Source organism: Talpa occidentalis, unplaced genomic scaffold, assembly GCF_014898055.3.
Source record: "Talpa occidentalis isolate TD23 unplaced genomic scaffold, MPIMG_talOcc4v2.1 talOcc4.2, whole genome shotgun sequence".
Lineage (NCBI taxonomy): Eukaryota > Metazoa > Chordata > Mammalia > Eulipotyphla > Talpidae > Talpa > Talpa occidentalis.
Genome location: NW_023602073.1, coordinates 36,642,754 through 36,655,113, shown reverse-complemented (window position 1 = coordinate 36,655,113; position 12,360 = coordinate 36,642,754). Strand labels below are relative to the sequence as shown.

The 12,360-nt window shown below is 50.0% G+C and overlaps 1 long non-coding RNA gene across 1 annotated transcript; it reads right to left on the bottom strand.

The window, feature by feature from the left end:
- Positions 1 to 1,478: 1,478 nt before the first annotated feature.
- On the bottom strand, positions 1,479 to 12,129 carry LOC129146297 (uncharacterized). Its single transcript, XR_008552859.1, has 3 exons — positions 11,847 to 12,129; positions 11,397 to 11,586; positions 1,479 to 1,649 (listed from the first exon to the last, which is right to left on the bottom strand). It is a non-coding gene; the product is annotated as an uncharacterized LOC129146297 (long non-coding RNA).
- Positions 12,130 to 12,360: the final 231 nt, after the last annotated feature.

Genomic DNA, 12,360 nt, shown 5'->3' with positions numbered 1-12,360 from the left:
CCTGGGGCTGTGAGCAGGGTTGACTCTCACCCACCTGCAGGGAGTGGGGCCCTGGAGCCCCAGAATCAGTCCCAAGGGCTGGTCCTCCAGGGAGGCACAGGCATTGCTCTGCCCTCCTCTTGGCTCCCTGAATCTCCCAGACACCCCAGCATTGGGGAACTGAACGGGGATGTTCCGGATGAGGAAGGGGACTCCCCTTAACTATTATCTCCCCCATCTCCCTGCCATCCGCAGCATCAAGACAAAACATGGAAGACCTTTCATGGAAAGGATTTTTAATACAGTTAGTGTGCAACAAAGACAAATGAAAGAATAAAGTTTCCAAATCAAGCACCAAAGTCACCATCCCCTTGTGGGTAAATGTTCAGCCAAACAGGGTTGGCCCAAGCAGGGCCTGAAAGCCTGTCACAGTCTAAAGCACCTCCTGGCGGGACCCATAGAAAAGGGGGACAGGGCTGTCAAGTCTGGAAGGAAAAGAGCAAAATCAAGATAGAAGCTGCCATTGTCACCTCGTCATGGATTTCTCACCCATGTCTGTGTCACCCAGTCCAAGGCCAAGAAGCAAGTGCAGCTTCTTCACGTGTCTCTGTCCCATGTGCCTCGCCCAGGTCTCCTTCTGGCTCCATCCTGCTTCCTCCCTCCTCAGCCTCCTCTCAAGCTTCCTCTCCCTGCTCAGCTCCACCCTTCTTGGGTGGGGCACGAATCCAGATCCTCCCTTGGGGGTCCCCCTGTTACAGTCCTCTCCATCACCAGCATGTGCATATGTGTGGGTGACACCAGCCCTGCAAGGACAGGCAAGGCCCCGGATGTGCGCAGTTCCCTGGGCAGTTACAGGCCAGCACTGCTGCATCCCCCAGGGGAGACAGACGCTCCAGCTCCCCAGTGAGAGCCTATGTCACCCACACAGACCTTCCCCCTCAGTGTCCCCCGTGTTGCCCCTTCCCTGCCCGGTCCTCTCTGGCTCCCCCTGCACCCCTTTCCACCTCTGTCCCTAAAGTCCCCATTTCCATCCTCTGCTCTCTTTTCCAGGAGCTTCCCCATCTTCCTAGCCAGTGCCCTGGGGGCTCTCCTAGGCCCTCCCCTCCTCCAAAGGATGGAGAATGTCAGGTGATTCCCAGGAGGAGGGGCTTTCGTCCTTGGAAGCAGAGGCAGAAACAAATTACAGGGACCCTGGAATCTAAGTTTTCATATAAAGAGACTGAGGCAATCTATATATTTGGGGATTTGCCCAGAACCTAGGAACCAATTATGTCCTGGAGACCACTGCAGACTAAAAATAAGGACACTGAAACTGACGCAGACTTGGGCGCCCCCTTGTGTGCAAATCCCTGTCCTGCCGCTGGGAGCCCAGGGAGCCTGGGGAGGGCCTGGCTGAGCAGGAGAAAGGGCGGCTCTGGGCTCCTGTGCTCAGCCCTGTGGCCACACGGGGGCGCTGCCGCGCTGCTCCGGATTTGGTGGAGCCGCCAGGACAGGGGGGGGCTGAGGTGGGCAGAGTTGGGGGTTCTGGAGGGCGGCGTTCTGGGATGAGATGCTCTGTGAGGAGTCAGAGCAGCAGGGCTCAGAGGAGAGGAGACTCCGGAGCCTGCTATGTGTGAGGTTTCCGTCTTTTCTCCCCAGAACTCTTCTCTCCAGTCCCTCGACGGTGATACCTGGGAGAATCGGAAAAGAGAAAATTTTTTTCTTCTACAATCTATTCAATATTGAGGGCATTTTAAAAAAAAAAATAATATTTAGGGCCTCCCTGGCGGCTCAAGGAGCTAAGACATAGCAGTATGAAGCTCTCCGCAGCCACTACGGCGTGAGTTTGATCCCCAGCCAGGGAGCTGCCCATATGGCACGTCAGACCTCCCCTGTCTCGCCCGCTCCTCCCCTCAGCAGTGCATTTCAGTACATCTGCCTGTTCAGCTCCCCACCCTATCTCTGGTGAGTCCTCTCACCTCCACATTTCTCGCCTGCACCCCTGTTCTTGTATGCATAAATAAATCTTTATAAAAAAATAAATTTATCTTAAAAAATAACATTTAAAGAATACTGTTAGATTTATAGAAAAGTTGCAAAGGCAGTACAGGTCTTGTTTATCCCACACCATTTCCATTTTGTTAACATCCTACATGAATACTTTTATTTTTTTACAACTAATGCAGCTATGTTGACATAATTACTAAATGCCATCTTTGCTACTGTCCATTTTATGCTCCATAATCCCATCCAGTTCGCCTGGATGACAGTTTCTCAGATTTCCCTTGTTTTTATAACATTGACACTGGTGAGGAGTGATGTTTGGGAGAGGTGTTGGGGTCACAGATGAGGGTTCTTGGGTCACCTCTAAGAAAAGCGTCACCAGAGTCCTCCTTTCAGTAGCGTGTGGGCACACACACACACACACAGAAAGAAGAAGATGCTTGTGCAGACACCAGCAGGCAGGAGGAGCTGCCCCTGGAGAGGGCGGGTGTGTGAGGAGAAGCCTGCAGGCCCCAGGCGGAGCCTTGGAGCAGAGCTGCGTCTTCCCGGGGCAGAAAGGGCCCTGAGGTAGTGTTCTAGTTGGGAGGGCTCATTCCTTTGTGGGAATGTTATATATCATTAAATTAATTACTTCTATGGTGTGACGAGGCTAATTGGTCAGGAGCAGCGAGTCTCTGCAATGGCTCCATCCCCACATCCCAGCTCTGGTCTGTGCCTCCTTATACTTCCTGTAGCACCTGATACTTGCTATAGCAGTTGGCCCGAAGCAATTTTCATTTCTATAGTTGGTTTAATAACGTGCTAATAACCACTTCTACCCCCACCTCTAGTTTCTGGTCATGTGACCCCTCCATCCTAAATTTTCTACTGTTAGCCTCCATCAAGGAGCACTGCTCAGGACTATTGTCCCTCAACTTAGGTTTTTTTTTTTTTTTATTGGGACTCTGGGTTTAGGGAAGCAGACCCCAGGGGTGCAGGGCCATTGTCCACTCAACACGTCAGTGCTCATCATGTCCACCTGACTCATCACTGATGGTGTTAACCTTCAATGCCAGACTAAGGCAGTGTTACCCAGGTACCACCTTACACTTGTGAGAATGACCCACTGAAGGGTGTGGAGAAAAGGGAACTCTGGTACATGGTGGGTCAGAATGGAGACTGGTCCTGTTAGCCAGCAGAATGAGGGGTTCCCTGGCCCCTCAAACCTGCGCACATGACATGAGTTGTGTCATCAGCTGCATAAAGAAAAAACATACTCTAATGCATAACACCTTCATTAGAAAAGAAAATGAATACAAATTAGCGTGCAATAGACAATGAGCGTGCAATAGCAAAAGAGAAGAGAAAGAATATAGTTAGAATAGTTCCCAAGTGAAGCACCCAAAGTTACCTGTCCCCCCATGGGTAAGGCCCAGCCAAACAGGCTTGCCCAAAGCAGGCCCACTGAGGCCCGGAGGCCTGCCACAAGGCTAAGGCACCTACTGTAGAGACCCATGGGAAAGGCGCAGGAGGGGCCAGGCAAGTCTGGAAGGAAAAGAGCAAAGTCAAAATCCACAACAAGATAACAGCGGCCATTGTCAGCCTCCCCTTGAGTCTCTCATGCATGTCTTTGTCTCTTTCATGTGTCTCTTTCCATGTCCCCAACTCCCTGGCACAAGTCCAAGCCTGAGGAGCGAGAGTGGCTTCTTCTTTGAATGTCTCTCTGCTCCATGTGCCTCCTCCAGTCTCCTCTCCCCATCTTGCTCCACGTCTTCCTCCTCTTCCTTAGCTTCTCATGCCTGCTCAGCCCCACTGCCGCGGACCAGCACAGCAGTGAACGATGAGGCCGTCTCAGGATTGAGAGACTGTGCAGGGTGTTCAGGGATTCGGTGAATAAATGACATACAGACACACATCAAGAAGGTGGAAATCTGAGTGTAATTTTATTTAAGTTGTGGCCAGTTTTTGAGCAGGACTGAAAAAGCATTGGACCTGAAGAGGAGGAGGAGGTTTAGAAATACCTCATGGTTGGCTTGAGGTGTAAGGAGCTGGGCAGGACCCTCCTCCAGGCCCCGCCTACAATATGGTGGCACCTTCACCTTGACAGCTCCCTCCCCCAAGCCCCAATTTTTTTCTCCTTTGGAGTCACCATAGAAAACCCACTGGTCTCAGAGTCAAGGAGCACCATGGGCTGCGCCTACTTTCTCTCTAGACCAGAGCAGGAGGGAGCCCCACAGGGGGAGGAGGAGTGTGTGTCCTGCTGGCCTGGCCCAGGGGCAGGATTAGCCCAGGTCACCCCAGTTCCTGAGCTGAGCCTTTGTCCACAGTCCAGGAAGGGAGGGAGAGATGGAGCAGGGTCTCCCTCAGCTCCTGGGGAAGGTGTAACGTTAGGTGGGTGAACTTAGGTTTCTTTCTCATTCTGGCCTCCCCCATCTCCCCAGGTACCCCTCCATGTGTAGCAGGGAGAGGATCTCAGATAAACCCAGGCTGGATCCCGCACCTCCCTCCCCACTATAGTGTTCAGGATGAATCCCCTTGTATTCATGGCCACACTGGAGGAGAGCACAGAAAGGTAAGTATTATTATTGTATTCGCAAGTGATTAGAAGGAAGATTTTTTACTGTAAATGCTCTTTTATTTTTGTTGTTGCTGTAATAATGCTGCACAATCAGAAAAAAAACCTGGGAGAGGGAGAAAGTGTGGAATTGAGTTTTCATGATGCAAACAAAAAAAAAAAAGGAAAAAAAGCCAAAAATGAAAATAAGACAAACATGGATTATTCAGTTTAACCCATGACACCCTGGAAGTTGCCAGATATCATGATCCCAGAGCAATTCATGTCTGTGGGGAGTGAGACTCAACAGCCCAGCCCAGGAAACACAGCGGGGAATGCAGGGCTCTGACCAGCCCAGGCCCCCCTGCTGTGGCAGCTGCAGTGGGGAAGGGTCTCCGAGCTGAGGAGTCTGGGAACTCAGTGTGGTCACATCCACTGGAAACATCCAGAGTGAGGTTGGGTCATCCTAGTGACAGCTGCCTCACTACCAGCCCAGGCCGTCCTGCTATTGATAAGTCGAATTTAAAAAATTCCTCCCTGGAGGGAAAGTGTCAGGGAAAGGTGGTGGTGTCCATGCAGGCCCTTCCCTCACAGCCCGGCCCAAGGAGAGTCCCCGAGTGTCTCCTCAGGGGCCTCTGCTGCCTCCTCTAGTGAGCAGAAGACTCATGTCACGGGGGAGGGAGACCTGCCCTGCCATGTCTTCCCTCCTGGGGATCATGTGGGGAGTGAGCCCCCAGCACGTGTGCAGACAGCTCGGGACCCAGCACAGGGAGTGCTTGATCCTGAGGGCTCCTAGGGCCTTTGTGGGAAGGAACTTGAAATATAATTAGGTCTCCCCAGCTTCTCCTGGAGCTCCCAGAGGGACAGGGCTGTGCACACAAGGGGGAGCCGCATCCAGAGTGAGGTTCTGTGTCTTAATTGTCTCCCCAAGAGGACATTGCCTGCTCCCTAGAAGCTTCCTGGAGTGCTTGGATATCTAAATAACATTAAAATATTACGAAAATCGAAGCCTCCACCATCCGGGTGGCTAGCTCATCCCAAACCTGGCATTTATCCCAAAGACAGGCCTCCTAAGACATTCAGGCACCCGAGCTCAGAACGCCCCACCCACTGCCTTCTCAAAACAGCACCATGCCTTGAGAACAACTTATTGACAAGGTAAAGGAGGGCCAAGGCCTAGGGTAAGGCCAAACTTTATTCTTTGCTCCCTCTAAGGAGCCATGTGGAATGGGGGATGGTGAGAACCTGAGGTTTAAGGAAAACCCGGCGTTTGGGGATGACCTGAGAGTTTGACTTATAAGTTATGGTTTTCAGGAAAGAATATTGAACTTAAAAGGGTGTTCATAAGTTTGTGAAATCGCCACTGGGTGGTAAAAACATCCATCGTGATGTTGAAAAACGACGCCTCTGGTGTGTTTCAGTCCCTAAACTGATATTTGCAGGAAGTTTGCTTTTTCTTTCTTCTGGATTGTAGAATCAAGTGCCAGGTATCAACTTTCATTCCTTTTTTTTTTTTCCCAGTGGGAAATTTTCTTCAGTTCTCAAGTCAGGATTTACTAATATTTGAAGCTGCTGTCACCTTCAGATATTTTGGAACTGATTTCCCCAACCTTCTTCATTCCAGGACACATTTCAAAATCCTTCATACTTAGAATCTTCACCCTGAAGATTTCCTCTGTGAGGGCTGTGATAACCGACTCTTTGAAATAGAAAGTTGCGGGCCTCCCTGGTGGTGCAGCGGGCGGAGCACTGCGCTGTGAAGCTGTCAGCAGCCTCTGGAGTGTGGGTTCCATTCCCGGCCTCCCAGGGAGAAACCCACATGGCACGGCAGACCTCTCCTGCCTCTCCCGCTGCTCCCATCAGCAGTGTCTTCTGTCTGTCAGCCTGTTCTGCTCCCCACTCTGTCTCTGGTGAATTCTTTCACCCTCCCAAGCCTCTGACCATACTCCAGTTCTTATATAAATAAATAAATCTTTCAAAAGAAATAGAAAGTTGCCTATATTTTCCAAAATTCAAATCCTAATTCATAAAAGGGCTTCAATCACTTTCCCCACCTCTCAAAAACACTGTCTCAATTCCTTCCCACTGCACGGTCTGGTTAGGAACTGAACCAAACTATATTAAGGACAATTACAAATGAAAGACTTGAAACAGTGGGTCAGAGGGAGGGATAGTGGAGGAAAGAAAATTCTGAATAAACGGCTTCATTCCTCATAGGGCCCAAATCAGCCTTTGGAACAATAAGCCAATTTAATTCCTCTTGTTATCTCTCATAAGTGAGAATTTTGTGGCAATACCAAATGCCTGAGAGTTTAGGGCATTTTTTTTTCTTTTTCTCCAAGTGGGAGTTGGAGTTATGTGATTTCAGCAAGGTTGGAGGATGGTGTGTGAGGATAGCAAGAGGTTCCAGTGGAGCTCAGACTGAAGTCCAGCCCTTGCTATGCAACTAGTGGGCTCTGCTCATGCCTTGACACTTCTTTTGACAAGGTAAAACTTCTATTTACTTCTATAGGGAAGGGCTTGCTTTCTGGCTTCAGGAAAAAAGATTTTTATGTGTAGATGTCTAAAGTGAGAAATACCACCTTGTCTCATTATTTGTGCTCCCATTTTTACTGTGTTTCTCTAATTATATTATGTAAATATCACACATTCATTGTGAACAACTCAAACCATTTATAAAATATAAAACTTCTAAAATATAAAAATGTAATAAAAATTATCTCGTCATCTTACCATAATAATAAGCATTAATATTTTGGTGACATTTTTGCATGCACCTCTTTACATGTCTATGTGTTTTTACATAAACAGCATTTAGCATAAATGATAATTTTCCTGTGGATACCTTTCCACACCCATATCAGCAGCTTTATCCCCATTTCCATTTTCCCCAAGTAACACACATATCTTAGCCAGAAAAAAAAAATTGAGATTTTGCATGCGAATAGTTTATTTGGGTTCATTACCATGGGAACAGGAAGCATAAAGCAGGAAGTGGAAAAAAAGTTGATACCAGGGAGCTTTACTGACCTGGGTACTGCCATGGGCAACTGGGGTTCAATCTCCCTGACAAATAAGGTGCAACTGGACTAAGATGGTGGAAGGTTATACCTGCATGAAACTGGTTACTATGAAACAATAAACGATAGCAGTAAAAAGGTGAACTGACTGGATAGAAGACATGAGGCCTGAGAAATGTCCAATACAGTCTACTCCTTACACCACTAAGATCTTTTCACGCGCTCTGTGGAGTCCAGTCAGTCACAGGGTCTTTGATGTGGTGGCCAGTGACAAGCTCTACAAAAGACTCAGTTAATGGACCAAACCTCCACAGATGCATGTGGTCACAACACCATTATTAATGTGCTTTGTCTCTTTCCCACACAGCCATTCCAGATTCCCCTCTCCCTGGAGCAAACCTACATTCTTCATCCCTGCAGAGTGGGAGGCTGAGTCCCTCACCCCCATCAGGACATGGTTGCTGCATGGCCTGTTTGTATTTCTACTTGGCCAGAAGCCCCAGTTCTCCAGAGTTTCTACACGTGCTCCTTTCTTACTCCATTGTGCAGCAGCAACCCTAGCTCCTCATAGTAATCAGGGTCAATTATTCTGAAAACGATCACAATAGAGTTCATTATGGTCACTGGCTCAAGGAATATAAATGCTTAGGCAGTAGATATAACATCAAATCTAGCAGAACCTTGCTGGTACAAAATATGCCTCCCAACCTCCCACCTCACGTCCCTGGAGAGCCTCTAATCTAATAGGGTGAAGGTGTGGGGTGAGAAGTATAAATTCCTCCAGTGCATCATTAGGAGTAATGGTGAGAGTGGCCGATCCTTCTTCACCTCTTAGTTGCAGGATCCATGCTTTCTCAATATGGAACACAGATTATATATTGGCATTTACTTCAATGTGTATAACACATGTTGAAAGCTGCCTTCCACCATCTCAGAGTGTTTTGCCCAAGATAAAATGTTAAAAGTTTTTAATGTCTCTCCTCCTTCAATTATGCTGTCAACTTCCAAGTGACATGCTGTGTGGTAGAATCAGTGATTCCTGCAGACATGCTGCCAATGTCATACTTATTTCACCATAAAACGTGCCCCTTATCAGAGGCAATGTTATATAGGCTCTATGCTGGTGAATCAGGCAATCTGTTGGCTCTTGAAAGGAGATGCTGGCAGTCAGGGAAGGGAATCTTACATCCAGAATGGATATCAATTCTTGAGAACAAATCACTCTCCATAACAGGGTAAACTGAGTGAAGAAATCCACCTGTTACCATGTAGCTGTCTGGTCTACTTAAGTGATGTTATCACAGCAAGAGCTTGACTGTGATTTCTTTGACTGGAAATCTGGGCATTCGTGAGTGACAGTGACTGATGAATCACCCATGATGAGAAGAAACTCATGCTACTGGACTCAGGTATGATCAAATCGCCCTTGATCTCGATTTCTATGACTTCAGGGACAGTTGAATAAGCCCTGGGGTGACCAACGAGAGAGGCTGAGTGTTATCCACACAAAGGGACATTCTCTGTGGTAGGTGCTCTCTGAGGTGAGAACTAACATGAGACACAAAGGTCTTAAACCCTGTGTCCACTCCCATGGACAAAAATGCCTCATTTCCTAACTTCCTTTGACGTTCATCTTCTCATCTTGCTCCTTCTCAGCACTGAATCATTCAGAAAGTCACAAACCACTGCCAGGAGTCTATTTTATAGCCGTAACGGAGGGAGGTCAACATTGCCACCATTCAAATTAAGTCATCAGGGCACTGCCTGCAGCTCTTGCCACTCCTCACTGTCTCATTGGGTGCTCCTGGGTGAGGCTATTTAATGAAATTGTAGCCCTGGATATCCCATTACATCTCTAATCTTAATATCTTCCTCCTAAAACATATGTTCTTATAAATGGATGTCCTAACATGGACTGATATAGACATTAATAATGATTTCTTGATTATACTTATGTAATGACCTATGGCTGATTTGATAGATATTGCTCATTTACAAAACCCTACTGTTTAACTAAAATTCAATATCCCCAATTTTTTTTTTCTTTCAGCATAGGGATAAGAGGATTCAGCAGAGACAGAGTGGGAAGCAGAACAGGTAGATTTACTGAAATACACTGCTAAGGGGAGCATCTGGTGAGACAGGAGAAGTCTGCTGAGCCCTAGGAGGGTCAGCTCCCTGGCTGGGCTAGATTCAGGCCTCAGTGGTGGCAGCGCTGAGACTTCACCCCTAGGACACCAGGGAGGCCCAACAAACCAAATTTGCATTACACCTACCATGTGTACTACCTCTATTGTGTACTTGGGAAGATCCCAGGTCACCACTTATTTGGTTTCTTCTCTGTAAAACGCCCAGGTAGAATTCAGAACAGAGGCAGCAGACATGTGAAGGAATCAGGGCCTGAGGGGCCTGGGCAGTGAGTGGTTTGGCTAAAGGGTTTACACTAGTTGTAGATCTTCTGCATAGGCCATAGCAAGAAGGAGGCCAGCACTATGACAGAACTGGACGCAAAAGGAGTGAAAAAATTTGGGTGATACAAAACAAACTTTATTAGTATTTCTATAATGAACAAGAAACCCTGGAGGAAATAAAATGAAAAAAACGTGAAATCAATTAGGAAACAAAGATTTTTGAATTACAAGAGGAGGGCCAGGTGTCAGTGGGTGGAGGGATAGTAGAAGTTAAACGAGGACATGTGGCTAGAGAGGTGGGTGAGGAGAGGTTTGGGGTCAGCGGTGCTTAGTCAGCACCAGAGGTGGGCAGGCAGGACAGGGGTCAGGGAATGGGACCCTGGAGGAATGGCATCAGGTGAGCACCCTCTGCATATGTTGTTCCAGAGCAACAGGAGAGCCCAGCAGGCCTGCTGGGTCAGACAGACAATGCCCAGAGTACTGTAGCTGTTCCTGGGCACTCTGAGCTCACTAAACCCTGAATAGTAGCCTGAAACTCCCAGATTCCAGCAGGATGTCCCCAGGCTGCTGAGCTAATACCAGCCCTGCTGGGGAAACCAGGCCAGGACCTGCAACCTGTGGGACAACCTGCTGGGCATAAGCACACACCACCTGTTTGTGGGGAGCCAGGCCCTAGCCAGGCCCCAGCAGGGCATGCTGGCAGTGGTGTGTTTACACCAGCCCCACCGCGGGAGACAGGTAGAGGCCAGGATGCTTCAGGAGCTGCCCAGTGTGGGCAGTTCACACCCCACCCCTTCTGGGGAAGCCAAGACTGGCGCAGGATCCCAAAGACTTCTTTGAGGATTTTGAGATAAGAGGAGTGCTGCAGGAGGAACCAGACAATGACCAGGATGCTGCACCCCATGAGGACAGTGCTGAGCTCACTCCACCCTGCTGGGACAGCCAGGCCCTGGCCAGGAGAATGCAGCCTATGCAAGAGCGTCCTGAGCTCGAACCACACCTGTGGGAGGAAGCCACCTCTGGCCAACATCCTGCAGGTTCAAGTGAGGGTGCGAAGGCAGCAGCAGCCCTGCCTGGGGAACCAGCCCCTGCAGGGATCCTGCAGCACAAGCAGAGACAACCCCGGTGTCTGCTTCTCTCCAATCAGCAACTTGGCTGGGCTCTGGCCTGTCCCATGGGCTGCAGGGGAGCCCGACTGTGCTCCTTGAGAAGCGGCTAGAGATGCAAGAGGACAGGCCATCAGCCACACGCCAGATTGCCACTTGCCTTTTCAAACAGACCACATGCTAGAGCCCTGAGCAGAGACCACCCTAAAATAGGGGGCCCTTGGGATTCTGTTCCTCAAATGAGGCAGTTGCAGATGCCAGGTCAGACTGCTCGTGGTCCAAATCTAGCCCGTGTGGTCTCCTCCAAGGGCCACCTGACCCTACCCCGCCCAGCCGGGCCCATGCACCAGCCTGGGCCACTCACCCTCGGACGGCTCCTCCAGGGATTTCGGGTACTGCAGCCAGTTCCTTTGGACATGTGCCCCAATCTCAAAGTTGCAGGTGCACTTCAACCTGGGCTCTGTGCTGGGACAGATCCCACACTGGGCTGTGGGAGGACAGTCGGGGAATTGCACTCTCTGGATCTCTTCACCTTCCTGGACACAAAAGACCTCCTGGGAGTAAACAGACACACCTGCTGGGTAGCAACCAGCTGGGGCAAGAGGGAGCAGCCATGACGGTTTGGGTCCCACCACCAGCCAGGCTGGTTCTGGTGTAGACATGAGCAGACTCCTGGGTGGGCCAGACCCTCCTTCCTGGAGCACGCACACACTCACTCTCACCGCACGCACACCCGCACTCACAGGGGGAAGGGAGGGGTGGGGGCATCAGAGCCCTGGCGTGGTCTGACCTGTCCCCAGGGCCCCCTAGTTACCTCAGGGGCAGTGCTGGTGCTGGCCCGAGGCGTACGCACAGGCTCCTCATGCCTTTCGGCAGAGTGTGACACGAGTTTCGTGGACCTTTTTTGGGTCCACTGCGGGGAGACCTGGGCAAACAGCAAGAAAACGTGGGGCCGGGTCCAGGCCCACCAGGCAAGTGAGCTGGGTCAGGTTTGGTTCAGAACCAACTGCCTGGGGACCAGGGTTCCGAGGTCATGTGTGCCCTGTCATCTCGCGGAGGTGATGTCACTTCCTGGGTCCCCTTCCCTGGACTTCCTGCTCAGACAGATGCCCCCCCCCGCTCCCCCCCGGCCCGCCACATGGCTACCTGGGCCACTTCCTGTTGGCCCTCCATACCAGGCTCATCTCACAACACTGACAGCAGCACAGCCTCCCAGAGACCTTGGATGGAGCCATGCAGCCAGGGACAACCTGGGGACCCAGGTCTCTGGCTGCTGACCTGGCTCATCCTCCCTGCCAGGGAGCAGGCCCTGCAGCATCGGCAACTCC